The sequence below is a fragment of the Eptesicus fuscus genome, chromosome 10, assembly GCF_027574615.1.
Source record: "Eptesicus fuscus isolate TK198812 chromosome 10, DD_ASM_mEF_20220401, whole genome shotgun sequence".
In the NCBI taxonomy this organism is placed as follows: Eukaryota; Metazoa; Chordata; class Mammalia; order Chiroptera; family Vespertilionidae; genus Eptesicus; species Eptesicus fuscus.
The window spans coordinates 36,530,276-36,543,212 of record NC_072482.1 but is presented as its reverse complement, the minus strand read 5'-3'; the positions used below and the strand labels follow the sequence as shown (position 1 = coordinate 36,543,212).

The 12,937-nt window shown below is 41.0% G+C and overlaps 1 pseudogene; it reads left to right on the top strand.

The window, feature by feature from the left end:
* Positions 1-5,083: 5,083 nt before the first annotated feature.
* On the top strand, positions 5,084-10,945 carry LOC103284260 (E3 ubiquitin-protein ligase TRAF7-like; annotated as a pseudogene).
* Positions 10,946-12,937: the final 1,992 nt, after the last annotated feature.

The window sequence follows — 12,937 nt, the reverse complement described above, 5'->3', positions numbered from 1 at the left end:
TCAACAAATAGGCCAAGATCTGCCATAAGCAGTTATTTTAAAGCAGAAGAGGCAGACACATTTTAATATACTAATCTACAGCTTTCTCTGGAAGCTGCATCTCTTCTATTTAACCTCAATAACAGTCTCTTCAAGCTAGACACAACCTGTCAAAACAGTAGCTGAGGAAGAAGTTTCCAGCTCATTAGAATTGTGCTCATCACCATCCTAAAGAATCCTGGGGAAAATGGGAAGTTAAGCAAAGCAATTGAGGTCCACACAAAATAAACCCAGATGGGCAGATTTTTCTAACCTATTGCTCCTAATCTTCCCTAGTGAAGGCCATGCTGAACACTTTTTTACCTACTGTTAAAGAGAGAGAGAGAGAGAGAGAGAGAGAGAGAGAGAGAGAGAGTTGTTAAAAATGTATGTATTCATACATGAAAACATCCCTTGATTTTCAAGATTCAGTAATCAACCCATTTTTAAATAAAAGAGAAATTTCCAACCAACCACAAGTAAATTCAATATATTGATATTAGCATATTGGAAAAAATTTGTGGATAAACTCAGACAAAAAAAAAATCAAGACTGTTTGCTGGTCTGATTTTTAAATGCATGTTTAAGAAAGTATGATGGAACTTGGTAAAATTTTTTCTTTAACCTTTCTTCCATCTAGTCATGCTACATGCTAAATAAATGTTGAATGTTCCAGGGAGTAATAGCATAGATTCCTCTAGGCACATAGGAGGAACACTGCTGTGGATTCAAAACTATCCATGGGTTGTTCATCCTTTTATTGCTGAGGGAATGGAGAGATCATGGAACCCTTAGGGAACTAGCCATTATCAGTCCACCCAGTTCTACCTCTACTACTTAGAATGCACATCGAGAGGCCATTGTGCCTTTGCCTGAAACCCATGGAGAGAGACAGCAGGTCTCTCAGTCACCCTCACCAGTCCTGGTATAAGCCACTCTGCGTGGAGACGCTGCACTGGTCCGCATGTTCATAATCACACACTCCCTACCTCTCAAGGCCTGTTCAGAATTCTGCCCTCATTTGTCTGATGTTTCTATTGGCTTCCTGAGATGGGAAGCAGAAAGATAGTGGTTACGAGAATAGCTCTGGGATGCAAATGTTGGGTCAAAATTCTGGCCTCTGGCTTACCAGCTATGTGGCCTGGGATAGATATTTAATAAATCTGTGCCTGTTTTTTTTTAATCTGAAAATGGAGAAATTACTGGTAGTCACCTGCATTTGGAGGCTCTAATGAGGATAAATCAGTAGTTCTCAATCCAACACCTTCTTTCTGTTACAAATATTTAGTAACATCCTTTTAAACATCCTGAAATGAAATTCATGGGTAGTGCTATCTACCAGGGTATTCTTTTTAAAAATAATGTACTACCTTAACTTTAATATTAAAAAATAAATAAAAGAAAGGTAATTTATAATAAAATTATGTGTTTCAATAAGCAAATGCTCAGATATGATTATTCTAGAAGATATAATAAATTGCCTCATTGTTGCACACATACTTGGAATCACCATTCTTACAACAGCTACAGCCACCACAAGCCATGTCCTGCAGTCATGGACAGAATATCTAAAATAGTGAAAAACTCTTGGAAAGGTTCCAAACAAACAAAGTATAATCTTCTGATATTCTCTCAATTTACATGATAGATACACTCTTAGAAACGTCCATTTCTTAAAAATTGAAAATTTACTTTCTTTTTATATGTAAAACAAAAATCAGTTCTAGGCTTGAAAAATCATAAAAACAGCAGTTTGTCCATAGGCATGGCCACCAGAAGTTAGAGACACTTAACTAAGACCTGAATGAAATCAGTTTTTCACTATGTGGGACAGCCCCTTGCATTGCAGGAAGTCTAGCATCCCTGGCCCTGTCACAAATCATTGTGACAACAAAAATACCTCCACACATTTCCACAAGGCCCCCAAGGAGTTATAAAAACCCCACTGAGGTCCTAGCCAGTTTGTCCTGCGTTCCGAAGGGTCCCAGGTTTGATTCCGGTCAAGGGCACATACCTTGGTTGCAGGCTCTTCCTGGGCCTGGATCCTGGTCAGGGCTCATGCAGGAGGCAACCAATCAACGTGTTTTCTCTCACATCAATGTTTCTCTCTGTCTTTCCCTCTCTCTTCCACTCTCCCTTTAAAAAATCTGTGGAAAAAAATACTCTGGCAAGGATTAACAAAAGTAAATAAGTAAATAACCCATTGAGGACCACTGGATTAAATGGCACAGGAAACGTAGAACAGTCTCCTATGTGGTTAATGCTCAAAGTATAACTATTTTTGCTCTTTCCACTTTCTTATAGCATCTCCTACAGCGAAGGGGTGAGGGGAATAGGGACATCTGCAATAGTGTCAAGAATAAAACTAAAGAGAGAAAAAAAAAAAAAAAACTTGCCTCTGCAGCATATTCTCACACCATATTGGGTGCCAGCAGAATAGACGCTGTACTACAAGGACCTGTTCACTAGGTTAGAGCAGCACATGAGGGTCCATGGACTACATGCTGTAAAAGCCAATATTTCCCCCACCATTAATAAATAGGAAAACAACCCCTAACCGGTTTGGCTCAAGGGTCCCAGGTTCGATTCTGGTCAAGGGCATGTACCTTGGTTGCGGGCACATCCCCAGTGGGGAGTGTGCAGGATGCAGCTGACCGATGTTTCTCTCTCATCGATGTTTCTAACTCTCTATCCTTCTCCCTTCCTCTCTGTAAAAAAATCAATAAAATATATTTTAAACAATAAAAATAAATAAATAGGAAAACAATTAGCAAGCTTTCATTCATCACTCATCGGATGATAGGAAGAGAGGTTAAAAAGGTATAAAACTGAGGGCAAACGGGTAGACACTAGGGAAGAGGTTATCAGGGTAGAAATATTAAGAGAATGAAGAATAGTTTTTCTAAGAGTGGGACAAGAAGTTTTTACAGGAAGTGCATAGAAATATATTCTAACTAACTTAAGCCAATTTGGTTAAGCACAAATAGGTTACTTTTAGTTAATAGTAGTGGGCACCAGTAGGTGAAAGTGTGTGAGGGTTTGCTACTCCCCTACAACCTTATTACCAGGTTTTAGTAAAAAAAGAATCAGACAAAAGTCCCCCAAACATACAGACCATTAAGTTAACATTTGTTAGTAAGCAGGCCTCACATAAGCTATATAGCCTGTTCTCTAAACCCAGTGAAATCCCTTTTCAGTGTTTAAATCATGCCTTGCATGAAATGTTCCTTTGGGACAATGTGACAACATTCTAGACTAGGCAAGGTTCAGTTGGCCTAATGGTCATCAGCAAGCCAACCAGAATCCTCCAGAGATGGCTGAGCTTCAGACTATTGGGGACAAGCTTCCAACTTTATTTAATGGTGAAAGATACCTGACCAGACTAATTCAAGGCAAGGAGTTTTTCAGGAATGTTTTAGTCAATTCACAAATTTATCTATCATTAATTTCACTAATGAATGTCCATTTCCAATATCCACTATTTAATTAACAAGTCACTAATTTCACTAATGAATTCCAATCTCTATCCTTCATTATGCCAGTATTTTTAAAACTGGTGTTAATTGGAATTAAAGATTATTGGAGACTGTAGTAGCTATCTATGTTGACTATCCCCTCCCCCTTCCTAGAGTATATATTTTGACCTGGCAGTTGGCCATACCTAGAAAGTAGTTTAAACTCACACTGACAAACACACATACAAATACATGTGTGCCTATTCCAACACATTTTAAAGTAAGATATAGACATTATCTTACAAGTAAAATACAGATGTTGAATTCTCAACTGAGATTTCAGGTCACAAGCTTTATTCAATATTTCTAATGATAGCTGCTCAGTGCAGGATCTGAGCTTGTAATCAGAAACTGAATTTAAATCATGACTAGCTATGAGAAGTTAAGAACTTCCTTAGCCTGTAGCCAAAGCTTCCTCACATGCAAAATGGATAACAGTATCTACCTAATGCAGATAACATGTGAATAAAGTGAACAATGTCACCCTATGTTTGCTTTTATGGTTAGTGTTTTGGCTCACATCTTTTAGCTGGTATTTTGAAAAGTATTGAATATTTTCTCTGTGTGCATAGTATCACTTTTAGATTGTAAGTCATACCAGGGCAAATGTCTGCGTGTTTCATGCTCTAACATTCCTTTGAGTCCTACAAAACTGAGGTAATTCTGGAAACTTCCTTTTAGGGTAAGTGCTTATCAGGCAGACAGAGCACTGGCTGCTGGGAATCTTATGCTAGGAAACACCCCTCTCTCTCTCCCTGCCCCCCTCTCTTACTCCTTTCTCCTCCCCTTCTCTCTCCCCCTTGTCCCCACCTTGAACTTTGCTACAAATGCAAGTCTCTCCCATGCCTCCTGCTCTGCCTATACACAATCCTTTTTTTTTTTAAAGTGCTTTGGCCCGGCTAGCTTGTCAAACTAATTCTGTCTCACCTTTCACTGCTAGACTGTACAAAAAAGAAGTCTCACTCACTGTCGCTTTTCCACTATCCAATTACTCTGCAATATACTGCAAGCTGACTTCCTGCTCTATTATGTTACTGGCATGTTCTCCCAAAGGTAATGGATTTCTTTCTATCACAGATCCAATAGCATTTCCTTAGCACTCATCTTCTTGATTTTCTATGCAGCCCTTGACCATGCTGACCATTCACTCTTCCTTTTTGTGTCTAAGTGCTCAGGCAATGAGCACTGGAGGAATTCAGACCTCTAAAATTTTTCAATGGCATCATTTAAACTGAGTTTAGTGTCAATAAAATTCAATTCACTGATAAAAGTGCAAAAATTATCATGACTTTGTATAGAAAGAAATATATGTAACTTGCTGGCATGGAACATACCTTATTAATTCTCTTAGCTGCCTGTCTTTGTGCTAATAATTATTATGAAACACTGCTGGTGGCCAAGGGGAGACAATGAAGTGGGAGGGTGGCACTACCTCTCCCGGGGGGCTGTGGGCCTGGGATGTTCCCGAGCAGCCTTGGTATCTCTCTAGACTAGAGCATGAGCCAAGCAAGAACACCCACTACAGCTGGTTTTTCAGGGGCAGGGGGCCTACCAACCTTCCCATTCTAGGTGTCGCCACAGGGACCAGAATGAAAATGATCTTAGGGTTCACCTTTTCAGAAGTCACCACCATCACAAAAGCCGATGGGATCGGCATGCACAAACATCACCCCAGGATGCCCTCTTCCTCCAGCACCCTTGCCTACTCCCCAAGGGATGGGGAGGACAGCATGTCCCCCATCAGCACCTTGCACCACTCTGACTCTGCCGCCTCCAGCCACGCACCCACCCTGAGCCCAGCCTGTCCTGTGCTCTACCTTAGGACAAAGAGGAGCCAGAGCCACTGGTGTTTGCTGAGCAGCCCTCAGGGAAGCACTTCTGCCAGCTCTGCTGCAGTATGTTCAAGGGTATGGGGATCACCGCATGTGAATACATGTTTTGTCAAAGATGCATCATGAAGTCGTAGAAGTGTTCCATGGACAATGCCAAGCTGACAGTCATGGTAAACATTGCAGTGGCCGAGCAGATCTGGGAGCTCTTCGTCCTCTGCAGGCGGTGGAGGTTAGGAAGCTCATCATCTTTGTGGTAGACCCTGAAAGGTGCCCTTTCAGCATCAAGCTCAACAGCCGGAAGGAGCTCAGCGGCCGGAAGGACCATGAGGACAGCTGTGACTACAAGCCTATGCAGTGCCCCAACAAGCCCAGCTGCTCGCTCTTCCACAGGATGAACCTGGAGGCCCACCTCAAAGAGTGAGAGCACAGCAAGTGTACCATTCCAAGTGGAGTTCACATTCACTGGGAACCAGGACACATATGAGAGGTACCTGAAGGAGTTCCCGCAGCAGATAGTCCACAGCTTCCACAAGATACATGTGACACTGCTCCAGAAGGACCAGGAGATTGCTTTTCTTTGCTTCACACTGGGCAAGCTCTCAAGAAGATTGACCATCTGTAGAAGAGCCCTGAGTTCAAGTCTGATGTCCTGGACAAAAACCAGAACAAGCTTAGTGAGGACCTCATGGATTTCTGGAGGGACACATCCCTGTTGAATGAGAACCTGTCTCACATCAATACACATGTGCATCCTAGGATCCTATGACCCTCAGCAGACCTTCAAGTACAAAGGAAACTTGATGGGCCACCAGGGTCCTGTTATCTGTTCCGTGGGTGACCTGCTTTTCAATGGCTCCTCTGACAAGCGCATAAAGGTGTGGGATGCCTGTACCACCTACAATGCTGGAGGGCCTTGATAGCATTGTGCTTGTCCTCTACATCCAGGGGCTAAAGCTCCACCATAGCCCTGCAGACTACCCCATCATCATGTGGGACATCCAGAACCTGGAGAAAGTGAACATGATCTGGGCCCAAACAACTTGAGTGCACATTGGTCTCCTCACACAGCATATTATTCAACAGCTCTTTGAAAGCCACCAAGTCTGGAATATGGTGGGCACCGAGCTGAAGTTGAATAAAGAGCTCATTGGTCTCAATTACTGGGTGTAGGCCCTGGTAGCTGCCCAAAGCTACTTGTACAGTGACTCCTACCAGACAACCAAGCTATGGGACATCCAGACCCTCTACTGCATCCATGTCCAGCAGATGTCAGTGGCAGTGTCTATTCTGTCACCATAAGGAATCACTTTGTCTGGGGCACTTAGGAGAAATTTATCCACTTGTGGAACATCAAGTTCAAGTAGGTATAGAACCTGATGGGTCAAGTGGGCACCGTGTATGCCCTGACAGTCATCTCAATGCCAGATGAAACCAAAGTCTTCAGCATATCCTACAGTCCCTCAGAGTTTGGAGTATAAACAACATGATCAGCATGCAGTCCCATGTCCCAGGACCAGCTCTTCACAGCAGTGTGGACAGCACTGTGAAAGTCTGGACTTGCCAACAGAGAATCCAGGCTGGGCCCACCATAAAAGGCCTTTGCCTTCTCAGTGGGACAGGTGAGCAGGCTCATGCAGCCAGGCAGTTGCCTCCCTGCCCTATGCCAGCAGGCCTCCCTGTGCGTGGCCCTATCATTGCTGCTGCCAAGAAAATGCTTAGGCCCCGCTCTGTGGGGGCCAGATACAAGTGTGGCCAACCCACCCTCCTGTCCCACCCCAGATGGACTGTGGCCTTTTTACTCACCTTTTCTACTGTGTTTAGATTATGTATAGATTTGATTATTTCCTGATTGAAATAAAAGCTACACAGACTGTAAAAACAAATTAGAAGCATGCATTTAAGATTTAAAAGTTATCTGCTTTTCTAGTGTTTAGCTTATAATTATTTTTCCCACAGAGGGACTAGTTCAGTCTTTTCTGTGTTACTACACTTATTACCAAGGACTTGCAGAAGGGCAGAGAGGATAGACAGGGAAGAGCTCTTTGCTAACAACCCGTAGAGAAAGGCTGACCTGCTTTGCCTCCACAAGAGAATCGGGTCATTCAAGTTCTCCCAGGATTCATCAAAAAGGTCTCTGAGAAAATAATGAAGAGAGATGAGGATACAGAGCCTCCTTCACTGGGTTGCTATCATTCATATCCCCATTAAAACTCTTATCCCAGGCCCTACAATTGCCTCCCTTCATTCCTGCCCTATGCAATCAGCTTTTGTCAGTTTCTATCTGCTGCTCCTCCTCTCCTTTGCTGGAGGCAGCCCTTTTATTTAATTCTGTAGTCTTTAGCTGAATGCCAAAATGAAATGATTATCAGGAGGATAAATACAGAAGATGCAGCCCACCTTAGATGACATTCTAATCAGTATTGCCCTTGTGTCTTTCTGTATATTACATCCCTCCTTCCTAAGATACGGGTGATCACGCAAGCAAAACTCTCTGAACAACAGAGGATGAATTTTGTATTAACAAGAAAGATATGTATTCAAGACACCAGAAGTACAGGTGAGGACACTGGGTTTTTATGGAAGGCAATAGAACCTATTCTCCCCAGATCAAAGATTTAATACTTATGGCACTGCCTACCTGGCCTAGGACTGGTTCTTTCTAAGAGTAGTTCATCTATTCCTGCCTGGTCACTCATTTTGATGGTGACTCAAAATATCTCAAGAACCTCCCTTGCCTGCCTGAATTGCAGAGATAAACCAAAAGGAAACCTAGACCTACATGGACAGTAGTCCATCTACCAAAGAAAAGAGCACATGACTCTAGAGACACAAACTGTCCAGATTCTTATGTAGCCTCCTAACCCACAATGTTCAAATAAGTAGATGCAATGTGGAGGGAAAGACCAATACAAACAGTGAAATTTGGATGTGAACCCACATTTTCATTGGCTTCTCTTTATTCTAATGTGATATGGTGGTTTATAAGGAAGATATAGTTGGTCTAGGGCACAGAGCTCCTAAAACCCTTCAGAATTTCCTAAGTGATAAGAGCAGCAAGGTATCTTTTATATTAATGAGGTGACTTAAGTCCCCATCTAGGGATGGGAGCTAGTTGACTGGGGAGCAAACCATGTGATTAAAGGGTTGGAACTTTCAGTCCTACCTCCTTGACCCCTGTGAGTTCCATCACACTGGGCAATGATATAATCAATCATGGCCTTGTAATGAAGCCTGTATTTGGTTGTCCAGACCTTAAAGGACAACATTTAGAAAGCTTCTGGACTGATAAGTGCATGGAGATTTAGGGAGAGTGGGGAGAGTGGTGCACATGGAGAGGGCATGGAAACTCTACATATACCTTGCCTTATGCATCTCTTCCATTTCACTGCTCCTGAGTTACGTCCTTTCATAATAAACTGCTAATCTAGTAAGTAAAACATTTCTGTGGGTTCTATAAGCCACTCTAGCAAATTAATCAAACGTGAGAAGGGGGTCATTAGAACCTCCAATCTATAGTCAGTTGGTCAGAGACCCAAGGGACAACCTGGAATTGCTATAAGTGTCTGAAGAGGGGAGGGGAGGGGAGATGTGTAGGACTGAGCCCTTAACCTGTGGGATCTGATGCTATCTCCAGGTAGAGAGTGTCCAAATGCATTGAATTGTAATATACCCAGCTTAGGTCTGAGACTTGCTTGTTGGTGTGGGAGAAACATCACACACACACACACACACACACACACACACACACACACACACACACACTGAAATTGGTTATCAGAACCCATTATTTGTTAATTTGTCTGCTGAGTATCAGTTACTTTCTTAACATCTGTTTTCCCTATGCTAGAGGCAACATAATGAAGAGCAATAAAGAAAAGACAGGCTTTGGGATTAGAGAGGTGTACGTTGAAAATTCTGCTTCACTTTCACTAGTTACATAGTTAGGAAATATACTTACCATACCTGAGTCCCAATTTCCTCATCTGTAAAGCATAAATAAAAATAGTACTGACCTTACAGAGGTGCTGGGAAGATGTCATCTGTGCATTCAAAGCACCTGAGAGCTCAGCATTTTGTAGGATCTAAAAAATATATAGTATATCTGTTGATTAACAAATGGAATAGATTTTTATGATATTAACAAATTCATTTTGGCGACCATTTTTCATTTCTCCTGACTTCAGATGGAGTACATCTGCAAAAACATACTTACTGCCCTTTACCCCTACCTTGTACATTTTAAGTGCACCACTGAAATTCTGCCAGGAAATAAAAGGGAATGCTTACCTCTTTAAGAATATATAATTACTGTTGACAGTCAACCAGCTTAAAGAGCACTTCTGGATTAATTAACAGTGACCCATAATTAAACACAACAGTACTCAGAGAAAGACCCAGTGATCCCAGGAAGCATTGTTTCAAGAACAGTGAGTGTTTATCATTCTTGTTTGCTTCCTAAATGGCAGCTATGAACATTAGTTCCCCAGATTTTAATTTAAAAATGGAAAAAATTAATAAGGTAATGCTATCAAGAGAAACTTTTAAATATTTGTCATTTTAATATAAATTCAGTGCCTTTGTAGTATATGATATAGGATATTTTTAAGAACACAAAGTCATTTATACCACCTTTTCCTGTAAGGAACATGTTTTATTAAGAAGGCTATTAAGTGGAAATTGTTTTCATAGTTTGAAATTGTTTCTTTCTCTCCTAGAGAAAAGAGAGAAAGTATTTTGTTAGCACCTACCAGCTGTCCAGCCCATACGAATGCATATTAGAAATATTTATATATGTATTTGCAGTTGTTCACATGGAAAATAATACAATAATCAATAAATCATAATACAAGAATTGTTTCATATTCTAGCAACTGTAAACTGACCAAACCCCTGTATATATAAGTATGTATGTATTCTAAGTCCTCATATCATTTTTCCTAGATGTGGTTATTTAGATTCATCTTTCACCTAGTTTATTTTTAATTTTCAGATATATTGCTCTGAGTAAGATCCTACACCAATTTGAGGATTCTAATTTCCTTTAGAGATCATCAAAATAAGCTGTAGTTAAAGATGAGTGCTGAAAACTCATTACCCTAAGCTACCTCTGGATAACCCCAGAAAATAATATTAAAGAAAACCATAACAATAAACAGAATGAGAAAGGAGACAGCAGTAATAGTTTGAGAATTTTTGCAATAGATAAAGCAAGGAGGTCACTTGGAGCAATCCTCCTGCTAAGGAAATGTAGAAAAACTGGATGAAATATAAAATCATCTGATTAAAGGGAATGGAGAGTGTACAAATAGTGAAGCATTATTAGAATGGAGATTTATCAGACGTCAGAATCAAAGCAAGTGCACCTAGATTTGGGGACCACTTTTGCCCCAGAGCATTTGCAGATCTGAAATCGAGAAAAGAATTGAATAGTGCTTTTGAAAATCTCTTGTAGGAAAAGGACAAAAGTTGGAGTCCAGGCCATCCAGGGTAAAGCCCTGGGAAGCTCCAAAGGGCTGCATTTTAGGAACAAAGGTGAACACAAAGTGCACATTGCCTCCACCAAGTACAGCCCAGCTTTGAATTATCCGTGTTGTTGAATAGTCAACTCAGAAGTTTCATTAAGATGGTGGCTTGCTGGTAATCCCCAGTGCTTGGAAGAAGCAAAGGAAATCCTCTGTGGAAGGAAATAATCTAATCCTACACTTCTAATTCTTTTTGAAAGCATATATGTACTAATATATGCAATACTTTAAACAATAAAATAAATAAATAAATAAATAAAAATAGAAAGCATATACTTTGCAATAAACTTTTCATTTTAGAATAGATTTAAACTTACAGAAAAAATTGTAAAGATAAAGTGTCCCCATATACCCTATTCACAGTTTCCCCTATTATTATGAACATTTAATGAACAAATATTGATGTGTTATCATTAACTGAAGCTCATACATTATTCAGATGTCTCAGTTACTGCTTTTTTAATATATTTTTATTGATTTCATAAAGGAACGGGAGAGAAATATAGAAACATCAGTGATGAGAGAGAACCATTGATCGGCTACCTCCTGCATGCCCTGCACTGGGAAGTGAGCCCCACACTGAGGATCAAGCCCACAACCCGGTCATGTGCCCTGACCAGGAATTGAACCATGACCTCCTGGTTCATAGGTTGACACGCAACCACTGAGCCATGCTGGTTGGGCTGCTGTTTTGAGGTTGTTTTTGTGTGTGTGTGTTTTTAACTTAATTTTAAAAATTCCATTCAGGACACCTCATTACAGTTAGTTATCATGTCTCCTCAGGTAAGTCTTGGCTCTGGCAGTTTCTCAGACTTACCTTATTTTTGATGACCTTGACAATATTGAGAAGTCCTGATCAAATAATTCTGTAGGATGTCCCTCATTTTGGATTTGTCTGATGGTGTTCTCATGATTGGACTGGCATTTGTGTTTTTTTGTGAGGAAGACCACAGAGGTAAAGTGCCATCCCATAACACCCTATGAAGGAAGCATACTAATAACATGACTTCATTGTTGATGCTGACCTTGATCAAGGTTATATTTGTTCAATAAAGTTCCTGTTTTCTTCCCCCTTTCTTTATAGTACTCTTTAGAAGGAAGTCACTGTCTGCAGGTCATACACTTCCCTTCCTGGAAAGTGAATTATCTACATAAATTTCTTAGAATTGTTCTGCACAGGATATTTGCCTATTTATTTATTTAATAATTTATCTGTATTACTACGGACTTGTGGATATTTATGTTACATTTTGTGTTATAATTGAACACTATTTATTCCTCAAATTGCTTCAGTTTGGGCCATTTGGAGCCTTTCAGTTGGACTCTATGTCCCTTTGACATACCTCCACCATTGTGGAATTTTTCAGTTTTGCTTTTTTTGTTGTTTGAGCACTTCCTTACTGTCTAGCACTACAAGACACTCCAGGTTCATCCTGAATATGTTCTTCCCAGTTTTAGAACCAGCCATTTCTCCAGGGAGTCCTGGTTTATTTTATTGAAGAATGGTAAGAACAATTATTTGGGTGCTGTGTTCATTGCTATTAGGGTCTCATTGCTTCAAGGCTCTCTTAGCTGACAGAGAAATGAAAAATGTGTATACTAACCAGTACACATACACATATCCATAAATCCTACCTAATAAAATAGTACTATGCAAATTGACCACACCTTCACTACGCCCAAGCCATGCCCACAAGCCAAAGCCACGCTCACCAGCCAATCAGGGCGAATATGCAAATTACCCAACAAAGATGGCGGTTAATTTGCATACGCTGAGGGAGGGAGGAGTGAAGACTGAAAACTTAGAAGGAAGAGGGAGGAAAAGCGGGAAGCAAGGTGGCTGCCAGAGGGAAAGCCTGGGCAGGGCGGAGCGGGGCGGACAGCAGCGGCACGCAGGTGCAGGCGCAGTGGCCGCAACGGCGGCAGCGGCAGCGCACGGCCGCAGCGGCCGCTTGCAGGATTCTTCCTGCAAATGGGCTACTAGTATATATATATAACATACAATGAATATATAAATTAATATATGTTTATATAGTATATATTAGTATCT